A 24,045-nucleotide genomic window follows, 5' to 3' on the forward strand; every position below is an offset into this window, starting at 1 on the left:
TCTCAAATACTAAAATACTTGAATCACAATCATTCCTAAACACCAAATAATTATAAGTATTTTAAAGTTTTATTTCGAAGAGTTTAGGATTAGGATTCTTAGACATATTGTTAGGTTCCATCACACCCACAGGACGCTTTATGTGAGCTATGTTTGTTTCTAAAAGCTATATATATATATATATATATATATATATATATATATATATATATATATGTATATATATATATGTGTGTGTGTGTGTGTGCTGACCAGATGGGTCTTGTTTGTTGTTACTATGTACTAAGACTTCGGGTAGTCTCTAGGATTGCTGATTACCCACCGGGCATGTTGTTTGCCTACGGAGACTTCGGGTAGTCTCTAGGGTTGTTGATAACCGACATGCCATGTTGTTTTCTCACTGAGACTTCGGGTAGTCTCTAGGGTTGTTGATAACGCACAATTGTTTATTTGTGTTGTGCTATGTGTGTGGTATATTGGGTAACTCACTTAGCTTTGTGCGTACGATTTGTGGTTTAAACATTTTCAGGTTTTCTTATAATAAAGGTGGGGGTGGCTCGATTGCATCTCATCAATGGGGGACTTGTGTACATTATAAATTTTAATGATACTCTGATAAATGTTTTAAGATCTTCTAGTTGTGATTTAAATAAACACTTAAAGTTTTAATCGAAAAACTTGGGTTGTAATAGGGGGTGTGCTTGAACTCAAACTGAGGAGTTGATAAAATTTTCTAAAAGTAAATGATTCTCTAAGAAAGTTTTTTTTTTTAATTTTTTTAATTTTTATTTATTTATTTATTTTTTTTAAATAAAAAGGGGTGTGATGCATGCAATCAGCTGAGCTCAAGTAAGTATTTACCAAAATATGCATGGGTGTTTTATGATTGATGTTTGATGTGAGTATATGAAAATTTCATGGTAGATTAGGGCTAAGAATCTGCTTAGTGTTGCATGGTAGGATGCCTGATTAGGAGATATGCCTTTATGCCTGTTGTGTGAGCTAGTAGTGATGCATGCTAGTGACTAGAGATCTTCAGGAGCTTTTGAGATACGACTTCCTATTTTTATATAATTCTTTAAGCTCTTGATTCTCAAATGTTGCTTACTTTGTGCTTTGTAGGACTCATATTGATGTAAGTTAGTTACCGTAGGAATATGTTAACTTACATGCAGTAAGGGTTAAATAATTTTAGAGTGGTTGACTTAGCCTTATTGCGCAGCTCTCATTTAAGTCTAACCGTTGTAGGGTTGAGTCTTTTAGTTGAATGATTATCTAAGCTTTGTTGCATGTAATTGTATTCCTGAAGTAATTAATTGACATTTGTAGAGGTCCTTAAGTAGCTGATGGAAGGGTAATGTGGGAATCCTAGGAGAGCTTAGGAAGTACTTTAATGTGAGTGGTGCGCTGTATATTGGATTTTGGAGGGTATTATTATGAGGAAGTAGCATAGAGGATTCAAGATGATTATGAGGAAAGTACGAATAAGTGTGGAAGGTAGTATTGGGCCTATACTACTGAAAACACAGGATCCATACTCGAATAAAGGAAAGTCCCATAAATTCTAAGGATATGGTGGAGTGTAGGAACATGGTTTGACACCATGAATCCGTTGCAACATTTTGGTGTTTATCAGCCTTTTGGTTATGGCTGTCCGGGAAGAAGACGAGTCTCGTGATTGTAGCCCTGTCAGTTTGGTGTGAATGGTGTAAACATTGATGAGTAATTGATTTCAAGGTTTTGGGGGCCCTAATTTAGGTAGTGTCAGCCTGAGTTGTGGGACTCAATGATAGAGTAGTTGGGCTGAGCGGATTGAGGATTGTGGTCTTGAGATTGAGTGAATGGCCGATAGCTTATGATGTGATTTTCTATGAAGAGGATTATGTTAATCTAGTTTTCTATATTGGGGGAAGAGAGAGTGAGTGTATGATTGCAGAGATTGGAGGATGACCTAGTGGGGGAAACCGGATGGTTGCGATATCGGGCGTCAAAGGTGGAATTACACGAGAGGATTCTTGTGGTTTGGTCGCCTAGAGAAAATTTCATGTGGAAAGAGATTCATTTTCGTGGAGCTTGTACAAGATGAGGACCAGGAGTATGCCTTCCTTGAGTTCAGTTAGAGTATGTTCTGGCAGGTTGTTCTAGGCGATTAGGAGAAGTGAATCAGGAACGAGAACTTATGTTGTCTATGTTGTATCTCAACTGTGATGATGATGCTCATATTTTATGATTGCGTCTTGCGATGGAGTGAAGGTCAGAGATTTAGAGGTGAAGTGTATGGTAGTTCAAAATATTCTTAGATGGAGAATCAATGCTATCAATGGGTTATTAGAGTTATGTCATGTGCATTTGTCTGGGATTCTTGCTGATAGAGATGGTTATGATAGAGAAGTTTCCGAGGTCTCCATCTGAGATTCGGAGTGTCTTGAAGTTGCTAGGTTTTATCTGGGAGATTATCTTGTGTGTTATATATTACAAGAGTTAGGGATGGTATGTATCTGTCTGAGTTAGTTTGAAGTGTGGTTTGTTTGCAATGTCAGTTGGTTATAGTTCGAACCCATGTTGGGGAGAATTGGGTATACAACTGATAGGAACATCGATCTGTTGAGTTCATGGTTTCAAAAGAATGGGTTATAGTGATTTGCGGTCTGGATAGGTGAAACTTTGGTCCAAAATGTGGTCAAGATGAGGTGCAAAGCAAGTTAACATTTGTTGTATGAGCTCAAGAATGCACGAGTTGTTTTCGTAGCAGGAAGCTGCTGGTCAGGGAACTCGTTGTGGTTAGCAGTTTTATAGTCATGTTCCGTTTATGGTATATCATGGCTTCTCAATACGTTTGCCCTAATTTTCTGGATTTTAAAATTATTGTCCATAGCATACTCGGGTTTGATTCGGTAGTAAGTAGAGCAATGAAGTGGGTATCTATTTATTTCAAATTATGGGTATTTTGGGTTCCTTGTCGTTAGTTAGGATTGCAAAAGGATGTGAAATTGTATCAAGGGAAGGTACTTTGGATACGACAATCTTTTTCGAGAGTAGTTAAGTGCTCATCTGGTTTGGTTTGTGATCACCTGATATCTTTTGATCATGGGATGTTAGTCCAGTAAGCTCAGTGAGGTGGTGTTTATGTAGGGATATTTTCGTATAGCTCGGTAATCCAAAGATTATGAGGTTACAAGAATATAGATGAATCCAAGCGAGGGATGGTCACTTGAGACCACCATGGATGGTTCCAACTGCGAGCCATTTTAGAAATTGTGCACATGTTAATGTTTTGGATCGGTATATATGGAGGGAATGCCAGGGTTCATTGAGGTTGGGAAGAATCCAAGATAGGCCAGGATTGTGGCTTTGGAGCAGACTACCATTTGGCCGATGGGGCTTTAAACGGCTAAGTGGGTGGTACGGATAAGATATTGTTTGATTACGGATTAACTGGGGAGGCTAGTCAGCATGGTATCATTCTAAGTCAATTAGAGAGCCTGTTCTGGTTGCGAGAGGGTTAACGGTTAAGCAAGGAATAATGTTATTTTGTTAGTGATGTAAGACTACAGAGCAGCCGTGGCATTCACTAGGTTAGTATGTGGTTATAGGAGTCATGTAAGACTATGGAGCAGCCGCAACATTAACTAGGTTAGTTTGAGGTTGTGAGAGTGATGTAAGACTGAAGAGTAGCCATAACATTCACTAGGTTAGTATGTTGTTGTGGGAGTGATGTAAGACTGCAGAGCAGCCATAGCATTCACTAGGTTAGTATGCAGTTGTAGGACTGATGTAAGACTACAGAGCAGCCGTAGCGTTCACTAGGTTAATATGCAGATTACAGAAGTGTTGTAATAATGTAGATCACCCTTAGCATTAGCTAGGTGGGTAGGCGGTTATGACAGTGATGGAAGTCTATGACTTAGCTCGTGGCATTATCTAGTATGATTTAGATCATCGTAGGTTTGGGTGAAGGTTTGTGTATGGGCCTCAACATTTGTAACACTTGCATAAATCGTAGGCTGGGATAAGGCCAAATGTGATGTGAGAACTCAGAGTGATCATTCGAGTATTGGTTGGTTGAGTTTTCCTTCATTAGGAATGAATGACTGATGGAGTCGTGTTGACAGATAGACGAGGACCACCTGTACTTCTTTAATTTTTGAGTCTGGAGCTGATAATATTTTAGATCAAGATTTTTTGGTGCTGGTAGGTGGTCGGGGTATAAATATTTCGTGTATCTATAAATTTGTTCAGGATGGATAGGTTTGTTTGGTTTGGGTTGTGAGGTTGAGTCCTTGTGAGATCATATTTGGTTGGTCTTGTTTTTGTTGGATTAGGTGTCTAAGCCAATAACTATAATTGGTATGTACTTGACTCGAGAGTAGCATGGTCCATTTAGGGTTGCATTCACTAGAACATTCTGATAGGATGGATATTTGAGAAAGAGGTTATTTGTGATTTATTAACATATTGTAAATATAATATAGTAATTGTGAAATCATATTATTTAATTAGTATTGATCAGGAATTAATTTGAAATTAATTTAGTGATCAAAAGAGACTAATTAAATTAACAGGGAATGATTATGTAAATCAGTGATACATATGGTTTGGGCTATTGATCCATGATGGGCTTAGTTTATGTAAGAGTCCTGAAGAGTGGTCCATATGGATTATGGACCATAAGCCTAAGTGTAATAATTAGGGTTACATATGACTCTTGGATTCTACACTATATATATATATATATATATATATATATATATATAACCCCTTGGCCTAAAATTGGATACACTAGTGATCTTAGAGATACTATAGCCGATTTTGAGTGCCTCATAACCTCTCTCTCAAGTTCTCCAATTGTTGGTGGTGTTTTGTGAACCATTTGAGGCATCACACATGAGGTTCTAAGTTCTTAAAGGCCAAATACAAAAAGCTATAACAAGAGGTAATCTTCTAACTAGTTTTTTTTAATGATTCAAATGTAAAATTGTGTTAGGTCTGAATCTGGATCTATTACTGATAATCAAACAATTACGAAACAAGAATAACACAAATAAGATGAATGAACTGAGCTTGCATACGATTAATTACTTGAAATCGTCAGATACAACTGAATATACCAGCCGTAAACTCTAGAGCATCGAACCCCTTAAAAGACAAACTCATAGACTATTTATACTAGACAAAGACCGAAAACATAGTTTACTGACGTAAACACGTTTACGGCCGTGAACACCACAAAACACAAAACTAACAAAGGTGCAATTACAGACATAAACCAAAAAAAACCACATGCTAAGCCTAGCCGAAACCATTTACATGACCCTTCAATCCCCCCCCCCCCTTAGTTTGGACTAGGCTTGAATTTAGTCTTTGTCAACAACCAGCACATCGGATCTCCCCATAGATCCATTCCATATTCTCTTGTCGATAATCGTAGCCACCATCCTTGTATATTCCTTTGCAGCAGGTTCAAATAACTCATCAGCATCAATAATCTGATGACTGGCAAGCTGATGAATGTCCCGCTCACCAAATTGGAGTAGATCCCTTTTGTCATACAAGCGAATGCAATCTTCTTTGAGCTTGATAACAACAGCATCTGATGTTTCATCATACACCCAATAAAGCATAAAGTGTAGAGATCCATCAGGATAATTTTGAGGAACAGGGATGTGTTTGACTTGAGCAGTGGCAGGCCACATCACTGCCCGAATAGGCTTGCTCGTTTCATGATCCAAAACATGCTTGTGAACTACAACAAAGGACTCTGTAGTTTTCATTGATGGAAAGCCCTAGCCACTTGATCTTCTAAGAAAGATTTGAATTTGCTAGCCTTGGGATTCTTTGACGGATTTGAGAATGAAGCTTTAGATAGTTCAATAAGATCAACCTTGGTAAAGGAGTGGAAATCATGAGCATCCTTGTACAATTCTTTAGTCCCACTCTTCCTTCGTACCATAAACATATCCAACATATCATAAAATCCCCATGATATAATTCCTGACCTATCACCATATACGTCTCTGAAAGTTTGAGTGCTTAGGTCAGTGAAAGTTATTTGAGGCCTATCCCAAGGATATTTATGATCCACACTTCTCTTAAATAGCCATTTGTTCTTGTCAGTCGACTTATCAGCAACTTTCTTTCTTTTAGCTCCTTTTGCATTTGCAGCTCTGGAGGCCTGTTCTGGATCCACATCAAAATGATCTACAACAATTATGGATTTGATTGGTTGAGAAGAAACTGGAGCATCAACATGATGAGTATTCAGAACAGGGGGGTCGACATGAGGTTCATCAGCAGTTGTACTGAAATCATCACCAAACCTGCTTTCAAGCTTTTTCTGCAACTCTAGGAAACTTGCAGCCAGACGACCGTATTGTGTCTGAAGCTCTGCAATTTGCTTTGTCTTCAGAGTATTTTCTTCATTTAGTTCGGCCATTTGAATATTGAGCTCGCTATTCTTAGATTGAAGATCAACAACCTTTATAACTAGCTCAATATTTCGTTGATCAAGTTCAACATTTTTCTACTTGATGGCTTGAGCGGCGGGTTGGGTAGTCGCTCTACAGAATCGTGCAGTGTGTCCCTTCTTGTTGAAGTTATTGCAGTGTAACTCTCGACAAGCACCGTTATGGTGGTAGATACACTTGTTGCACTTGGGAAGAGTTCCCGTGTACTGTTTTGGCGGCGCTGGAGTGACAGCATTAGTGGCGGCGCGGACAGCAACAATCTGTTGCTTTTTGGCGGGGTCCTGCATCGGTTGTTTCTTTTTATTGCCCCAGAACTTCCTCTTATTGTTCCCTCCTTTTGGTCGGTCGGTGGTGGTTATCACGGTACCACGACTAGCCCTGTGATCTATGAGTTGTTGTGCCAATTCCTTGGCACTCTCAAAGGTAGTGGGTTTCGAGGCCAATACACTATCTTGAATCTGGGATGACAACCCCCAGAGGTATCGTTCCACCTTCTTCTCCTCTGGAGTGACCATTGTTGGACAGAGGAGTGCTAGGTCATTGAAACGGGCAGTATAAGTTTCAAGATCAGTTCCGGACATCCTGAGGTTCCAAAGTTCTTCTTCAAGTTTTTGTATTTCGCCCCTCGAGCAATATTCCTTTAACATTAAAGCTTTCAAATCCTCCCAGCTGATAGCGTTAGCTAATGCAGGAGTAAGTGATTTAACTCGGCCATTCCACCAAGTAAGTGCTTTTCCAGTGAAAGTGAATGCCGCATACTTGACCTTGCTCGCTTCACGACAAGCGTAGATTTCGAAAACTGCCTCAGTCCTTTTGAACCATTGCACCAGCGTGATGACGCCCCCGCTTCCATTGAAAGGGTCGGGCTTGCCATTCGTGAAGTCTTTGTAAGAGCACTCCCTCGGACGCCCTGTGCTATCCCCACGAATGGAATTGGTAGCTCCGGATCCAGAACCGCCAGAACCATTGGTACCCATTTGCAACATTGCTGCTGCCACGGCTGCCGTTACTGCAGCCTGAAACATCGCAGGATCAAACTGCGGAGGTGGTGGTGGATGCGGCACTGTGTTTCCGGAAGGTCTTGGTCTTCTCCTTGGTGGCATGGTTCTGTCATAATAAAAATGACCAGTCGGTAAGACTTCAATAGTGATAACGAGTCGAGTGTTACTGGTTTCATTTCTCTTGTATTTTATCAAAACTTTATTATTCGTAAATTGTTTGTGTGATCAGGTTATGATGTCTAGTGCCAAACATTCAATAAATAAAAACGCATGCCAAAATTCATTGATAAACTTTTAGTACATAACGTTTAGAGGGAAAAGTGTGACCACATAAGGGTCTACATTACATTGTTACAAAAGATAGCTTTGACATTACAAAAGCCCTTTGAATAGTGTAATTACTTAGTCGCAGGGTCGACCTACATACAAAGAGTAGCACCAACGCATACTCATAAAATTTTACTACCAAGACGTGAGAATAGTAAGAAGTTCTAATCACGACGACCCTTCTTCGACGGAATCTGCGATGATGTCGATGCGCCCTGTAGTTCTGCCAATCTCCGTTCGTCTGTAACCATTCTCTCTTCGAGTGCCATGTATCTTTCTCGGTACTCTCTTGTTTCTGCTCGAGTAGCGAGAAGGTCTTGAATGAGTTGGTCTCTGTGGTGGGAGTCTCGTTCCAGGTCTCTGGTACGATCAGTGGCAGACTGTACGATGGCACTTTGTTCCCGGACCTGATCGGTCATCGTCCTACCACAATCATCCATACTTGCTATTCGCTGTATCGTGACGGGGAGGGCTCTGTCAGCCGGTCCACCATGAGTGAGATCATAATAACCTCGTTGGTGGTGACCGTTGGCATTGTTGTCGGCTCCACCTTTCGATCGTTGTTACCCAAGGGGGTTCAGGTCCGTTGTATCCAAAACGGTGTGCGGGTACCCTCGCGATGTAAGGAGGGTTGAATACTTCCGGTTGTTCCTCCATTTCATTCCCAAACATGACTATATCATCATCATCAGCATCTTCTTCTTCATCTTCTTCTTCTTCTTCGTCTTCATCCTCTTCTTCTTGTTCTTCGTCTTTCTCCTCTTCTTCTTGTTCGTCTTCCTCCTCGGGTTCTTCTTCAGGATCCTCCTCGGGATCCTCTTCGGGATCCTCTTCGGGATCCTCCTCGGGATCCTCTTCGATTTGTTGCTCGGGCTCATCATCGATCGACCCCGCGTTTCCCTGATTGGGGAAGTATGGGTCCCCGGGTATGTGAAATCCTGCCATGTCGTCTGCACGAGAAACGGGGGGGGGGGGGGGGGGGTTAAGAAGCACATATCGGAAAATGATAATATGGCGCTATAGAAACATACAAATACTCCTATAGTATTTTTAAATGTTTATATTCGTTTATTAGTGTGTTCTTTGTAGAGTGTAGTTAGGTTATTAGATTTGTCGCCCATTACGAATATTCCCCGGTGTGCGTAAGTTACTTCTCGGATGGATATAGTTGATCAGGCTATATCCCTCCCAGAACTGATTACACATGCTAAGGCGTACTAGTATTGTTCAACTCCTCCTCTTTCAATTTATGTTCTCCTTAGTTATGACACTACGCGAGTATATAATGCATGTAAGTATACCTTAAAACAAGAAACTATTTGTTTGCTAAAAATTCAACTCGTTAAAGCGTTTTAAGAATCAGAGACTTTTAGTCCCAAATGTGTTTATAGTTTATATATCTTATGTGGTTTGACATACTTAATTCACTATAAACCGTGCTCTGATACCAATCTGTCACACCCCCAAACCAAGGATGGCGGAAACGTCCGGGGGTGGAGGACTTCATGTATAGTATCATAACCATAATTTCAATAGTAATTTCAGCAAACACAACCAACATATATATAATTGAAAAAGTTACATCACTTGTATGAATTACATGTTTCAAAATCAATTACAATATGCTGACAAAATATGAAAAGTTTGACGCCTTAACGTCCCATCCCTAAAAGCACTTGATTACTTGTTTAGTGATTTCCTGAGAATACAAGTTGTTTGAAAAGTGTCAACACAAAGGTTGGTGAGTTCATAAGTTTTTGCTATAAAACTTAATAGAAGTCTTTCTCATGTAAATGTCGCGTTTGTTATAGAAAAATCCGGTATTTTCCTTAAAATCCGTATAATGTAGCCTTATGACCAAAGACCAAAATGTAAAAAATCATTCTTACTTAGTAGAAATGTCATGAGTTTGAATTGATATAAAAAGTGAATTTAAATCAACCTAAAACCTACTTAGGTTTTATGAAATCCCGTAAACTTTATGAATTGTTATCTCCCTATGTGAGTCGCTATAATCATACTATGACTATGTGAACCTGCCACGACGTTTCTCAGGCGTCGCGAAAATGAAATGACATTTGTCACCCGTAGACCTGCAGGTCCCACTATAGCTAGCAGCAAGGTGTGGGGTGTCAAACCCAATATAGATCTATATACAAGTATCATGTTCTCCCTCCAGGAGACTCTGATTATAACTACCAGGAATTATATTTCGCACCCGGACGTACGGAAAGAGAGAATGTCTCACAATTTAGGGTAACAAGTTTACGTATAATGTGTGTGAGTGTAAACCTTTTCTGAATGAATGTACTCTTTTAGTACGAGTGTGTTATGCAATATATCATAAACTATACCTATCATAGTTTATCTAAAACGTTTGTAATATGTAAGAACTCTTTTATGGAAATGTATTAGTGTTATGAATTTATTAAACTATACTTTTTATAGTTTAATATATGTGTTCTAAAATGAATGAATAATATTTATTATGAATGTCTTAGTTTCAGTTCATGATGATAAACTAACAAAGAAACACATTCAATAGTTAGAACTTATGATTATACACTTTGCTCAACATAATACAAAGTGTTATGATATTTACATGCTGTTGGCTAACTTTAGCCATTCTGCACTGTTTTGGAAAAATCATAGAAAAATCATACGAAGTCAAAAACTAGATCCATAAATTCTGAGAGTTCAAAAAATGTTTCTAGTTTACTCATAATTTTTATCACGATTTTTAATGACCTCCAAATTGGGTGAACAAGTCCATAATCACAGACTGGTCCGAATTGTTGTTTGAAATGATAGACAGTTTTGTAAAAATCACCATAAATTGTAGAAATATCATATGGAGATATGCAAGTAGTCATTTTAAAGCTAAGAACTTGAACTATTTGAAACTTGTACAGTTTTGAAAACAAAAATGTTTAAGATGCCCAAAACAGTCCGTGAATGGAGTTGAAATTTTCTGATGAAGGCTGTTAGAAAAATTTAGTTATGTTCTTGGTGTTTTAACTTGTATTCCCCCCCCCCCCCCCTGAAAACTTGAGAACACATGAAAATGTAGGGGTATGAACTCACCTTAAGTGATTTCAGTAGATGATTGTTGAAAAATGGAAGTGTTTAACTCAAGAACACTTGGAGATGCCTTGAAGATTTTCGAGAATCTAACATCATAGTTATGGAGTTTGTGTAAGCAATCAATGATTTGAGTCGAATGAAGTGAGATAATCATAAGGAGGATGAATTATACTTACTAATAGTGGAAGAACACTTGAAAATCAGCCTTGAATCTCGAATATGCTGGAGAAAAAGTTTGAGAGAAAAGTGGTGTTTGATGCTTAGTGAAAGGAGAGCAAATGAGAGAAATGAGGAGAGAGGATGTTTGTTCCAGCTCGAAAAACGTGGGAATGAGTGGAAATTGAGTGTAAGGGACATTGAAGTGACCTAGGTAAGGTGGGGAGGTGTGGCTGGTCATATAATGGGTGTGGGAGTGGTTGCTTGTGTCATAAGGTAAAACAAAGTCAACACTCCACCTCTTTGTACTTTACCCACTAACTTTTATTATTTAAATAAAGATTTTCATGTAAATATGATTAAATTATGAATATTTAGGGTTCATTATGTTAAAATATAATTTTGGGTAAAAACCCCGCGTTAAAATAATTAAAAACGGGCCTTAAACGCAAAACTACGCGAAAACCGGGAAGAAAAGCATTCCCAGCGAGACCTCTCGGTCCTAGGCCGAGGTTCGGTCCTTGCTGAGGACTATAGCCGGAAACGAAGGGAGGTGAGGAAGTGAGAGGGGGCGAGGAAGCGAAGGGAGTGAATCGGAAGTGAGAGGAGAAGGCGAGAGGTTCAGTCCGGAGATAAGAGGCGAAAATGTCAGACCCGAAATGAGTGGAATGAACAGTACCTTCGGGTTCGGGTGGTGCGTGAGGTTCGGCCCTGAGGGGACCTTCGGGTTCGGTTCCTCCTGGGCTCGGGTTTGGTCCCGAGAGGACCTTCGGGTCCTAAGAGGCTTCACTCTTATAAGGAGGTTTCGGTTCCTAAGGTCCATTTTTCTCGTTTTTACCCCGTTTTAAGCCGTTTTTGACCCGGTTAAGGATTGGGATGGCCCGAAAGACTATAAAAAGTCCAAGGAACTTTTGAGAGAGATTTGAGAGAGATTTGGGAGAGATTTCACACACTTGGAGAGATTTCTCATACAAAAAGATATTTGTGAGAGATTTGACATTCTTAGTGAGATTTGGGAGAGATTTGACATTCTTAGAGAGATTTGGGAGAGATTTGACATTCTTAGAGAGATTTGGGAGAGATTCTTGACAAGAAGAGATAGAGTGAAAACAATTGAGAGAGGTTTCGTGTGTGACAAATGTGAGTGTCCGGCTTCGCAATGCAAGGTCCGTAAACCCTGTTAAGCCCTGTTTAAGGATCTTATACACTCCCGATGAGTATGCAACATTGTTTTATCAGTTCAATTCATTGATTAGCACTAAGGCTCAGGAAATTTTAACACAAGGGCTTTTCCTAAGTGATGTTTTCCTATTAATATTAGAAGTTATACAATATGTACATAACACAACCCTAGTACACAAGGTTTAATCAAGTTCACCAGTTTGACTTAATGACTTGACTTGATTCTAAACTGACGATTGTCACACAACCTCTGCAAAGCCCGGATCTACCCTTGAGCACCAACTTCTAGCCATCCCAATGAACTCTTCTTCTTCTTTGCTACCTTGAAATGACACCACCAAGCTTAGAACACTCACAAATGGACTTGGAACAAAAAAGCACTCTCTTAGGGTTTCTTTCTGAGGGATGGTGGCTGGGGAATCAAGCCAACACATTCCTTTTATAGCCAATCATCACAATTACGGTTTTTGTGTTTTTGACCGGTTACACCCAGCGTAACCTTGGGTACGCCCAGCATACCTGAGGGTGAACGCGTTTAAATGAAGCGCGCGAGTACGCGCCCAACGTACTCGCCCAACATGCAAAACCCTAAATGGCAACAATTCAAAGATGAAGGGCTAAATAGAAGGGTACTTGGATTTCGGGCTGTTACACCGACAGTCTTCAAACGCAAAATTCTCCTATGATCCTAAGTCGATTCGAACAAAAAGTTACAAGTTCAGGGTCGGAATTAACATACATTTGACGAGGATTAAACGATTTTGAGAAATCTCACAGTTGATTTCGAAGATTAGCAGTTTACGGTATATGAAAAAGGGGGTAGTAAAAAGGGTTTGCTGGGGTAAACTCTCCCTTTTATACCTCATTGACTTTTCAAAGCCGCATACATTGAAAGGTTTCCGGTCAAATTTCCAAACAAAATTTAATTTTTATTTATTTATTTATTTTTATTTTAAAAATAAAACCTTTTGAGGATCATTAAAAATAAAATAAAATAAAAATTAAAATTAAGAACAAAAACAAAAAATAAAAATAAAAATAACATAAAATAAAAATATTATAATTTCAACAATTAAAAGAAAATTTGCCTTTTAACGAAAATAAAAAAATAAAATAAAATAAAATAAAAAATAAAAAATAAAAATAAGATAAAAATTCTAACTAAATAATACACGTGAGTAACCTTTTTAACTTCATCTTGAGATACTAGGATCAAAGTTATTAGACAAACTTTATCCACTTGTTAGTACCTTTCATATTCACATCTTTGTCTGGTCGATCGTCGGTATTGTGGTCCACTTAAACACGAAAAATTATGATAGATTTAGGACATACTATTTGTTACAAGATAGGGTGAACTTAAAATCCTAAAATTCATATCTGAGCCTAATTCCTTAGATACTATATCTTAAGGACCATTCATCTGACGACGACCAAGGATATTGTTGTCCACCTAAATTGAGCATCAAGATCTATAGACAATTTGTATGAGTTCAATTTTAAGTGTACTGGAACGTGTTTCCCGCTTCCTGATATGCCCCAGCCATTAAGAACTTCTAGAGTACTCCTTAGATTGGGTGAGCAGACAACCATTCAGAGAAAGGATAGATTCAGAATTCTATTACTTATTACATCAGAGGGATTGAGAAGAAGAAGGTTGCATATGCTGTGTACCAGGTCAGCTTAGAATTCATGAAAAGGAGACAACATATGGCTAACGGATAAGTGGAATTGCATATATATAACTTGCAAAGAAATAGAGTTGCATATGTTGTGTACCAGGTCGGATTTGAGGTCACGCAAAGGAGACAACATATGACTAACAGGTAGAAAGAAAGAAAACAATTTTCTACAGACCTAATTTATCAGAATTTACCAGTCGCCCCATCCAACCAGAATTAAGGACAGAATCCACACATCGAGGAAAAGTTAAGCCACGGTTCCAAGTATGGGTTCAATTAATGTGATGGGTAGATTCCCATATATATATATATATATATATATATATATATATATATATATATATATATATATATATATATATATATATATCTCCCTGCTCAACCTATTTGAACGTCGTATTGTCAGGCTGAACGGATCTAACTAGGTCAAAATTTGTCAAGTCTATAAATTTCCTAAGTTCAACTCTGCCTAGTCAAGTCCATTTAGAATCTTTTGTGCCTACCGACGCATCAAGTCAAAGCGAAGACCCTTCAACTTTGGGTACATTACGCAGACTTAGGTTGCCTGCTACCACTTGATAATATCACTTCCCAGTCCTTCAACAGCAAGCAAGAGTATTAGCAATAATATATTTTTTAATTTTCTGAATTTTTATGTTTTTGAATTTTTGTTTATTTTTTATTGTTTTTGGATTTTTGTTTATTTCTCCCCCTAAATTTGTGCATAGGAAAGAATGAAATGTCTTAAAATGCGCAAATTTAAACTAAGAAAAACCTAAAAAAAACTTAATCCTCAAAACGAATCATTTTTATTAAACCTACGAGCACATCGAATCGAGCTTTATTAAAAGGCTTTGTGAACAAGTCCGCCAAATTATTGTCAGTGTGAACATGTTCTAGCCTGATAAGCGAACGCTCATAACAATCTCGGATAAAATGAATTTTGATGTCAATGTGCTTGGTTTTGCAATGTTGGACTGGATATTTAGCAATTTGAATAGCAGCCTCATTGTCACAGTATTTTGGGGTTCCTAGAAAGTTCAAACCGTAATCCAACAGCTGATGTTGGATCCATATGAGTTGAGAGCAACAGGTAGACGCAGTGACATATTCCGCTACTGCTGTTGAGGTTGAGACCGTATGCTGCTTCTTGCACTTCCATGGAACCAATCTATCTCCAAGAAATTGGCATCCTCCTGACGTCGATTTTCTATTAAGCTCACACCCGCCATAGTTGCTGTCTGCAAAAGCATAAAGATCAAATTGTGGATTTTTCGGATACCAAAGGCCCAGTTTTGGGCAACCTTTGAGATACCGAAAAATCCATTTAACAACAATAAGATGAGAAAGTTTAGGATTGTCCTAGAAGCGTGCGCATTGACAGACTACAAACATTATGTTTGGACGACTAGCAATCAGATACATGAGAGAGCCGATCATCGATCGATAATACGTCTGATCTACGGATTCACCTTGAAGATCAGGAGCCAGTAGAGGTCTCTCCGCCATAGGTGTAAGAGCAGTTTTCGCATCTCTAAACCCGAACTTCTCCAGTATGTCATCCACATACTTTGCTTGATGAACAAGGATTCCAGTAGAAGATTGTTTGACGTGAAGCCCCAGAAACATGGTCATTTCCCCAAGAGAACTCATCTCAAACCTTTTCTTCATTACACCTTCAAACTCCTTGCAAAGTTATGGACACGTTGACCCGAAGATAATGTCGTCAACATAGATCTGAATAAGTATCTGATCATTACCCACATGCTTGATGAACAAAGTTTGATCAATGGTGCCGCGAGAGTATCCATGCTCGAGCAAATGCTTTGTGAGAGTTGCATACCATGCTCGAGGAGCTTGATGTAACCCATACAGAGCTTTGTCCAACTTGTAGACCAGATTAGGAAATTTTGAGTCAACAAACCCAGGGGACTGATCAACATAAATTTCTTCCTTCACCTTGCCATACAAGAAGGCAGTCTTGACATCCATTTGGTAAACTATGAAATTCATATAAGAAGCATATGAGAGAAAGATATGAATAGCCTCCAAATGAGCCACGGGAGCAAATACCTCAATATAGTCAAGACCCTTAATCTGTCGAAACCCACGAACCACTAACCTTTCTTTATTTCTGACAATCACTCCCGAATCATCTTGCTTATTACAATAGACCTAACGCATGTCAAGAGCCCTTTTGCCCTTTGGTAAGTCAACTAGCTTCCAAACCCCGAGCTTTTCAAACTGATTAAGCCCCTCATGCATCGCATCCACCCAACTGGGATCATTCAGAGCCATGTCAACAATATTTGGCTCTATCTGAGATATAAAGAAGGAGTAGAGACATGCATTAACATCTCCACTCTAACTTCTGGTTTTAAATCCATCTCCCAGCTGACCAATGACATTTTCGATAGGATGATTGCGCTGAATTCTGGAGGTTATGTCTTGGCTGATATCATTAAGGGAAACAGGAAGAGTGTGAATGTTGAAACCTCCATCATTTGCTGATTGAGTCCTATTTGATGACTCTACTACAAACTTATTTGCAATTTCTTCAGGAAAGAGTAGTTCCATAAAAGTAGAAGTGACAACAGAAGTATCTCTAGACATGAACTCTCTTTCAATAGGGGTAAGAGGTGTAGCATCAGCATCAGGAGTTCCATCATGAACTTTAGACTTTGGATTAGATAGTTGATCAGATGGCTCCCCTCAAGTGTAGTAGAGGACTCTTCATCACAAGGAGCAGAGAACTCCCCTCAACCGATGGGGGTCTGTAGACAACTTCTTCGTCTTCATCTTCGTACACAATATTCGAACCATAGGAGGATCCACTTGAACTATATGAAGACACAATAAATGATTTGAATAGAGATGAGTAATCAAACAGCCAGTCAGGACCCACTCAAGCATTTGTTTCATTCTCCTCCAACCAGCGCACGTCATAAGATTCTACAATTTGCTTCGTTCTCTTGTTGTAAAGTCTATACGTAGTGCGCGCGGTATACCCCCACAAAATAACAATCATAAACCTTGACATTAAATTTAGGGTTGGAATCAAAGTGAAGAAGGGTGCAAGGACAGCCAAATACACGGAAATGGCTGACAGAAGGCTTGTGTCCATAAAGAATTTCATACGGAGTCTTCATCTGTGCTTTGTTTATTAGAAAACGATTTTGCACGTAGCAAGCAGTGTTAATCGCCTCGACCCAAAAGAAAACAGGTAGTTTGGAATCACACAACATCGTCCTTGCGACGTCTTTCAACAGTCTATTTCTCCTTTTAGCAGCACCGTTTTGTTGAGGCGTGTGAGCAGAGCTATATTGACGCACTATCCCTTTTTCTGCGCAAAAATGGTCAAGAACCAAATTCTTGAATTCAGTTTCATTATCAGTGTGAAGCACCTTCACTTGATTGTTAGCCTGCTTCTCAATCATCACCACGAACTTCTTTATTAGATCAGCAAACCCTGCTTCGTTGGATAAGAAGAAGACCCACGTAAATCGAGAGAAATCATCGATCACAACGAGACAGTATGAGCTTCGGTTAATGCTCAGGACGTTGATCGGTCCAAATAAGTCCATGTGCAACAATTGGAGTACTTGACTTATGGAGTTGACTTGCTTGGGAAGGTGTGGTTTCCAATGATGTTTTCCTTGAGCACAAGAAACACATTTTTCGAACGCGATAAAGTCTCTAACAGGTAGGCCTCGGACCATTTCATTTTTTGCAAGACGATTCAGGTTTTTCGCGTTAGCATGACCGAGTCTTCGATGCCACATCAATGCATTGTGTTCGGAGACCTTTGAGAAAAGACAAGTGACTTGTTCACGGAGATTGCTATTCATATCGATGATATAGACATTCCCATCCCGTTTAGATTTGACTAGAATCCACTCTTCTGGGATAACAATGCCAGGCTTGAGAATCATACACTCTTTATCAGTAAAATGAGTTGTATAGCCTTTGTCGCATATCTGAGAAACGCTCAACAAGCTATGCTTTAACTCAGGAGCGTAGTTGACATTTTCAAAGCTCAACACTCCATTCGTAACAGTTCCACGCTGTCTGATCTTTCCACCATCTCCGCCCGCAAAGGAAACATAGCCCCCATTAAAAGATTGAATTTCGCTCAGTTGGGAGATGTCTCCAGTCATATGCCGGGAGCAGCCGCTGTCGACGTACCAAGGATGAACGACATTCCTCTGTAACTATCCCTGCAAAATGAGTGGAATCATTTAGATTTAGGAACCCAGGTCATCATTGTCCTGGGTTTCCTTTTCACTTTTTCTGATTTAGACTTTAAGATTTGCAAATTAGGATCTTCATTTCTAATCACTTCAGAGGGTGGTAATGATGATTTAGAAAGTGGTTTGGGCTTCCATTGAAGTTTGGGTTTTACAACTTTTTCTGGTGGTTTTGAAATAGACTTCTCAGGGGTTTGCACAGACCTTCTGGATGTTCTACCAAAAATAGTAGAAGATCTAGAATTGCTTTTTGACGAAACCGATCTTGGCTGAGCCTTGTTCGGTTTTGGCAATCTGTTTGGAGTTTTGTTAGTACAAACCCTTTTATTGGTTTGAAAACCAGCCCTTTTCTGTTTTTATTATCTTTTTGATCATTATTTCGAGAACGATTTCTTGAGGATTTTCTAATTAAAGACCTTCCTCGAGAGTCATTTCCCCCTCTTGGTGACAGATAGCTTATAAAGATCCTATTTTGACAATTCCTAGCTATGTGATCACTAACACCACAATTAAAACAAATCTGTTTATTATTTGAACTTGTATTGCATTTTTCAGACTTATGTTCTTTACAGACACTCTTACTCTTCTTAGAAGAATATGCATGAGAATTAGATTGAGAATTAAGTGAGGGTGCCTCATTCGATTTGACTTGTGGAGTTGATGGTTCCTCATGAGAATCACAAGCATCAAAATTACCAAACAATTCATCAAACATATCGGAAAAGTTAAATTCAACAGTATCAGATAATGAGCCAACACAAGAAACATTTTCAGTTTTAATATCCGAAACACAATCAGAATTATTCATGATAGAAACATCAGGTTTAAAAACAAAATTAGGTTCTCTAGCTTTGCGCTTTGCCTAATCTAATGGTTGATCTGTAGAGGAAGTAGAAACATTAGTATTTTCAATGTTAATAAAACCTCTTGGAAAAAAACTGGCTGGTTTGCCAGATCGAAGATGCGACTCCTTGTCAGTTGCGTCCTGTATCAAAGGGATGGATGTGTAGTTATGATTGAAAGGAGGAGGAACACAATCATACCCTAGACCCTTGTTTTAATTTTCTTTGAATTTTAATTGGGTTTCACACAAGGACTCAACTGTCTTACTTGATGCAAAGTAATTTTTGAAACAAACATCTATTTTGTCATTTTTAATTTTCAAAGCTTCAAGTTCTTTGGTCACTACATCAAATTGTTTTTTAATATAATCATGCAGTTCACATTTTTCACTGTATTCTGATTGAATTTTTTTGAAATCCTTTATTTTAGCTTCTAGTTGGGCCTTAAGAGGTTTTTGTCCTTTTCTAAGTTGATAGCCCTCATATTTAAGGTCCTCTACTTATCTACGTAAGACTTGTATTTCATCACGAAGAAGTGTAACATATTCTTTACAAGCAAAAGAAGTAGATGGTAGATTTACCATGATTTTCTTGGGCTCGGAAGAGGTAGATACCATTAGGGCAAACTGAAGTTCCATCATCTCTGTTGTGGGATCAACATCAACATTCTTTGAAGAAGTATCATCAATTTGAGTTAGGTGAGCATTTTCTGGCCCTGAGATGTTCAAGGCTTGAATTTGGTCCTCCCAGTCAAATGATTGTGCAACCATACCTGTTTCTCCACTAGCTGTAGCTCCTGCACGGTTGTTTCCTACCGTGACCATCTGCCTGTTGTTGTTGATCCTGCGATTTGGTTTTAGGAAGTCACGAGCAAAATGACCTTTCTCGTGGCAATTGAAACATCTCAACATGCTTTTGTTGAACCCCACCTTTTTGTCTGCATTCATGGCCCATTTATTTTTACCGGTTTTCTTGGCGAATTGCTTAGCTCTGAAAACAGCCATGGCAATTTGGCATGTAATGTCCATCTCCCCTACATCTTGAGGATGTATCTAGTCCAAATCAGCAAATGATAGCTGAGGTGGAAGATCTCTAACTACCAAGGAATTATAACAGTTGACTAGCCCAGCAGCTAGAACCAGATTTTCATCAGTTTCTTTGGAGTTCGAGGTAGAGGCTTTAACTGACACATTGGAAGCAGAATTTGGTTGAGAGATGGGTTTATGGTTGGCGAAGGACACATTTTGGTTTTGATGATGAGGAATGGATGGTCCAGCATTGAAATTCTGAATCTGGGGTTGTTGAACTGCAAAAGCTTGACCTGAGGAAGTCATGTTAGATGATAGAGCAGTGTTTGATGAAACTCCAAGATTTGCAGTAGAATAAGAGTTGACATGGTTGATTTCTCTCTGTTTGTCATCAATGTCACATGCCTTGATAACCTCCATGACTTCTACAAGAGAGAGACGACTCAAATCCTTGGTTTTCGTAATTACATCAACGTTCATATCCCATGACCTAGGAAGAGCGTTCAGAAGTTTCTTGTTGATTTCTGACATGGTCAAGAAAATCCCTGAAATGTTCATGTCAGTTGTGAGAGTAGTGAATCTTTTCAATTGGGCTTCAAGAGTCACTCCTGGGATGTAGTTCAACATGTTGAATTTCTGTCTCAGCATGTCCTGCCGACTCTCTTTCATATCTTCATTTCCCTCATAGACTTTAATCAGGGCTTCCCACAGAGCTTTAGCTGAAGTGTACTCACGAAAACCTTGAGCAATATTAGGGGATAATGCCATGGTTAAGGTGGCTAAGGCTCTTTCTTGTTCTTCAATCAACTCAAAATCCTCATCAGTATAATTGTCAACAGATTTGTCAACCAATTGACCTCCAATATTCACTGTGATTCTGATAGGATCTCTAAGAATGCTTCTCTAGATCTTGAAATCTTTCATGTTAATGTATTTTTCTATCCTATACTTCCACTCGGGAAAGCCTTCAGCAGACATCAACCTTGGAATACGAGTAGTTGTGCCCATAACAGCATCAAGTTCTTGGAATTAAGTTTGACTTTGAGAATCCATCTGAAATTGAAGTGATTTGCAGTGCCAAGAAATAGTTTACGGTTAATCTAGGAATAATAAGAGTTTACGGCCGTAAAGAGAGTTTACGGTCGTAATCGGAGTTTACGTTTGACTTGTTTGAAACCTTCTTCTTCTCAATCCCTTTGAAGTAATAAGTAATAGAATTCTGAATCTATCCTTTGTATGAATGGTTGTCTGCTCACATGATGTAAGGAGTACTCTGGAAGTTCTTGATGGTTGGGGCATATCAGGAAGCGGGAAACACGTTCCAGTACACTTAAAATTGAACTCATACAGATTGTCTATAGATCTCGCTGCTAAATTTAGGTGGACAACAATATCCTTGGTCGTCATCAGATGAATGGTCCTTAAGATATAGTATCTAAGGAACTAGGATCAAATATAAATTTTAGGATTTTAAGTTCACCCTCTCTTGTAACAAATAGTATGTCCTAAATCTATCATAATTTTTCGTGTTTAAGTGGACCACAATACGGACGATCGACCAGACAAAGATTTGAATATGAAAGGCACCGACAAGTGGATAAAGATTATTTAAAAACTTTGATCCCAAATTGAAACGACCAAAAATACGACCCAAAAATTTTGTTTTTCAATATAATCAAAACCATAATATGGGTATCATAACATAAAACATATGAGATGTATCCCAAATCATAATAAAATACTGTGCGGAAAAACTGTATCATACTATATCCAATCGAAACTACTAAAACAATCCCCAGGATAAAAAGCTAAGCTGTGGTGTGTGCGATGCTATCACCCCGAGCTCTTCCCTTTGCTTGCGGAAGTACCTGAAACCAAAACTGAAACTGTAAGCACGAAGCTTAGTGAGCTCCCCCAAACTACCACATACCATACAATAACATATAAACACATATTGGGCCTAACCCACTGCATCGGGCCGAAATCCGAAAACTGCATCGGAACGAAGTCCGGAACTAACTGCATCGGACCGAAGTCCGGAACTATCTGCATCGGACCGAAGTCCGGAACCGACTGGGACCTTGTCCCCTGCATCGGACCGATGTCCGGAACAGACTGACTGAACATGGCCTAGCATCACACATCATCTAGCATGAACACAAACGCTGCATACTACATCGGGCCGTAGCCCGGAACACATAACACTTAACACATAAAACATAGCATACAAATTCTATCTGAGCCACGAAGGCATCAAACATACTAGCTACTGCATCGGACCTAGGTCCGGAAACTACTGCTAACTGAACAGGCCGGCATTGTGGCCTTAGACCCGTTCCTACTGGAAGGAAACTCACCTCGTAAACTGGCTGCTGAGTGTGTGGCTCTGGAAGCTAACGACTGCTGCTCCTGTATCTCCCCGGCTACAAGTCCATAAACACACTCAATCAAATACTAAACACTGCACTTTGGGTAAAATGACTCTTTTACCCTTGGTCAAAGTCACTCTCATTTGGACTGACTCGCCGAGTTGGGCCACCCAACTCGCCGAGTCCTACTCTCACTTTTCAATCCTACTCGCTGCTACTCGTCGAGTATGGCATCGACTCGACGAGTACCCTCTTGATCCAAGAACTCAGACAATCTTCATCCGACTCGCCGAGCCGTATGAACATACTCGACGAGTTGTTCTTGATCTTAAGAAGATTGCCTTGGACTCGCCGAGTTGTATGAACAACTCGCCGAGTCCCTCCATTACTGAGTCTACCCTCAACTCGCTGAGTCCACTCTCTAACTCACTGGTTCCACTCGACACTGCTAAAAATGAAGGAATTGGGGACTCGCGACTCAACTCGCCGAGTCGTTCTTCCCGACTCGCCGAGTTGCCGCCATGCAACTGCTTTTCACTCGATTTTGCTTGAATCCAACACATACAATTGATAGATCTGAGTCCAATAAGCTGATTTACCACGTAAAGTTTCCAAATTTACGTGTACAACCACATGAATAAGGGAAATAAGGCTAAAAGGTGCATAAAAGGGATAGATCTAGGGTTAATATGCAAAGTATCCTCATAAAGGCAATAGATCTGGACTATGGAACTACTAAATGAATAGATCTCTGGACATCTCGACCTATTAGGTCATTCACACAATCATAAAGCTTGGGAAAAGCATCCACCTGATCTAGAAGAGTCCCAAAGCATAAAACAAGAGGGAAATCCGAAAAATACCTCAAAGAACTCTGATTTGCCCTTGGATCTTTGCACTACTCCTCTTCTCCTTGCTCTTTTCTTCTTCTCCTTCTTCAAGCCTTCACAAAATGGCACAATAACACTTAGTTCACTCAAGGGTGGATTAGGGTTTTTCTCACAGTGTTCTCAGGGTGAAGGAGGCAAGAATGGGGCTATAAGGTGGCTTAAATAGTGGGCAACCCGGGGATTTAGGGTTTCACCCAGACGGATGGACTCGCCGAGTCCGGGATATGGACTCGCCGAGTCCCCGGCTCACGCGTGCTCGAAGTCGCGACCCTACTCGGCGAGTCAGGCTATGAACTCGCCGAGTCCTTCTTGCAAAACTTAAAAAAAACAATTACTAATGAGTTAACATACCGGGAACGGGTCATTACAATTCTCCCCCACTTATCTCAGACTTCGTCCTCGAAGTCTGCTACGGATGGATCTGCAAATATCTCCGGGTAGTGCGCTCTCATCTCCTCCTCAGCCTCCCACGTCCATTCAGATCCTTTCCGGTGCTGCCACTGCACCTTCACTAGCTGAATTACCTTATTCCTCAAGGTCTTGATCTTCCGATCCAAAATCGCGACCGGCCTCTCAATATAATTCAGGCTGCTATCAACCTGAATGTCCTCTAGGGGAACGACCGCTGACTCATCCACCAAACACTTCCTCAACTGCGACACGTGGAAGGTGTTGTGGATCTGACTAAGCTCCTTAGGGAGATCTAACCGATAAGCGACCCGACCCACCCGGGCCAGAACCCTGAAAGGACCAATAAATCTGGGGCCCAATTT

This window comes from Lactuca saligna, chromosome 8, assembly GCF_052625555.1.
Source record: "Lactuca saligna cultivar CGN05327 chromosome 8, ASM5262555v1, whole genome shotgun sequence".
Taxonomy (NCBI): Eukaryota; Viridiplantae; Streptophyta; class Magnoliopsida; order Asterales; family Asteraceae; genus Lactuca; species Lactuca saligna.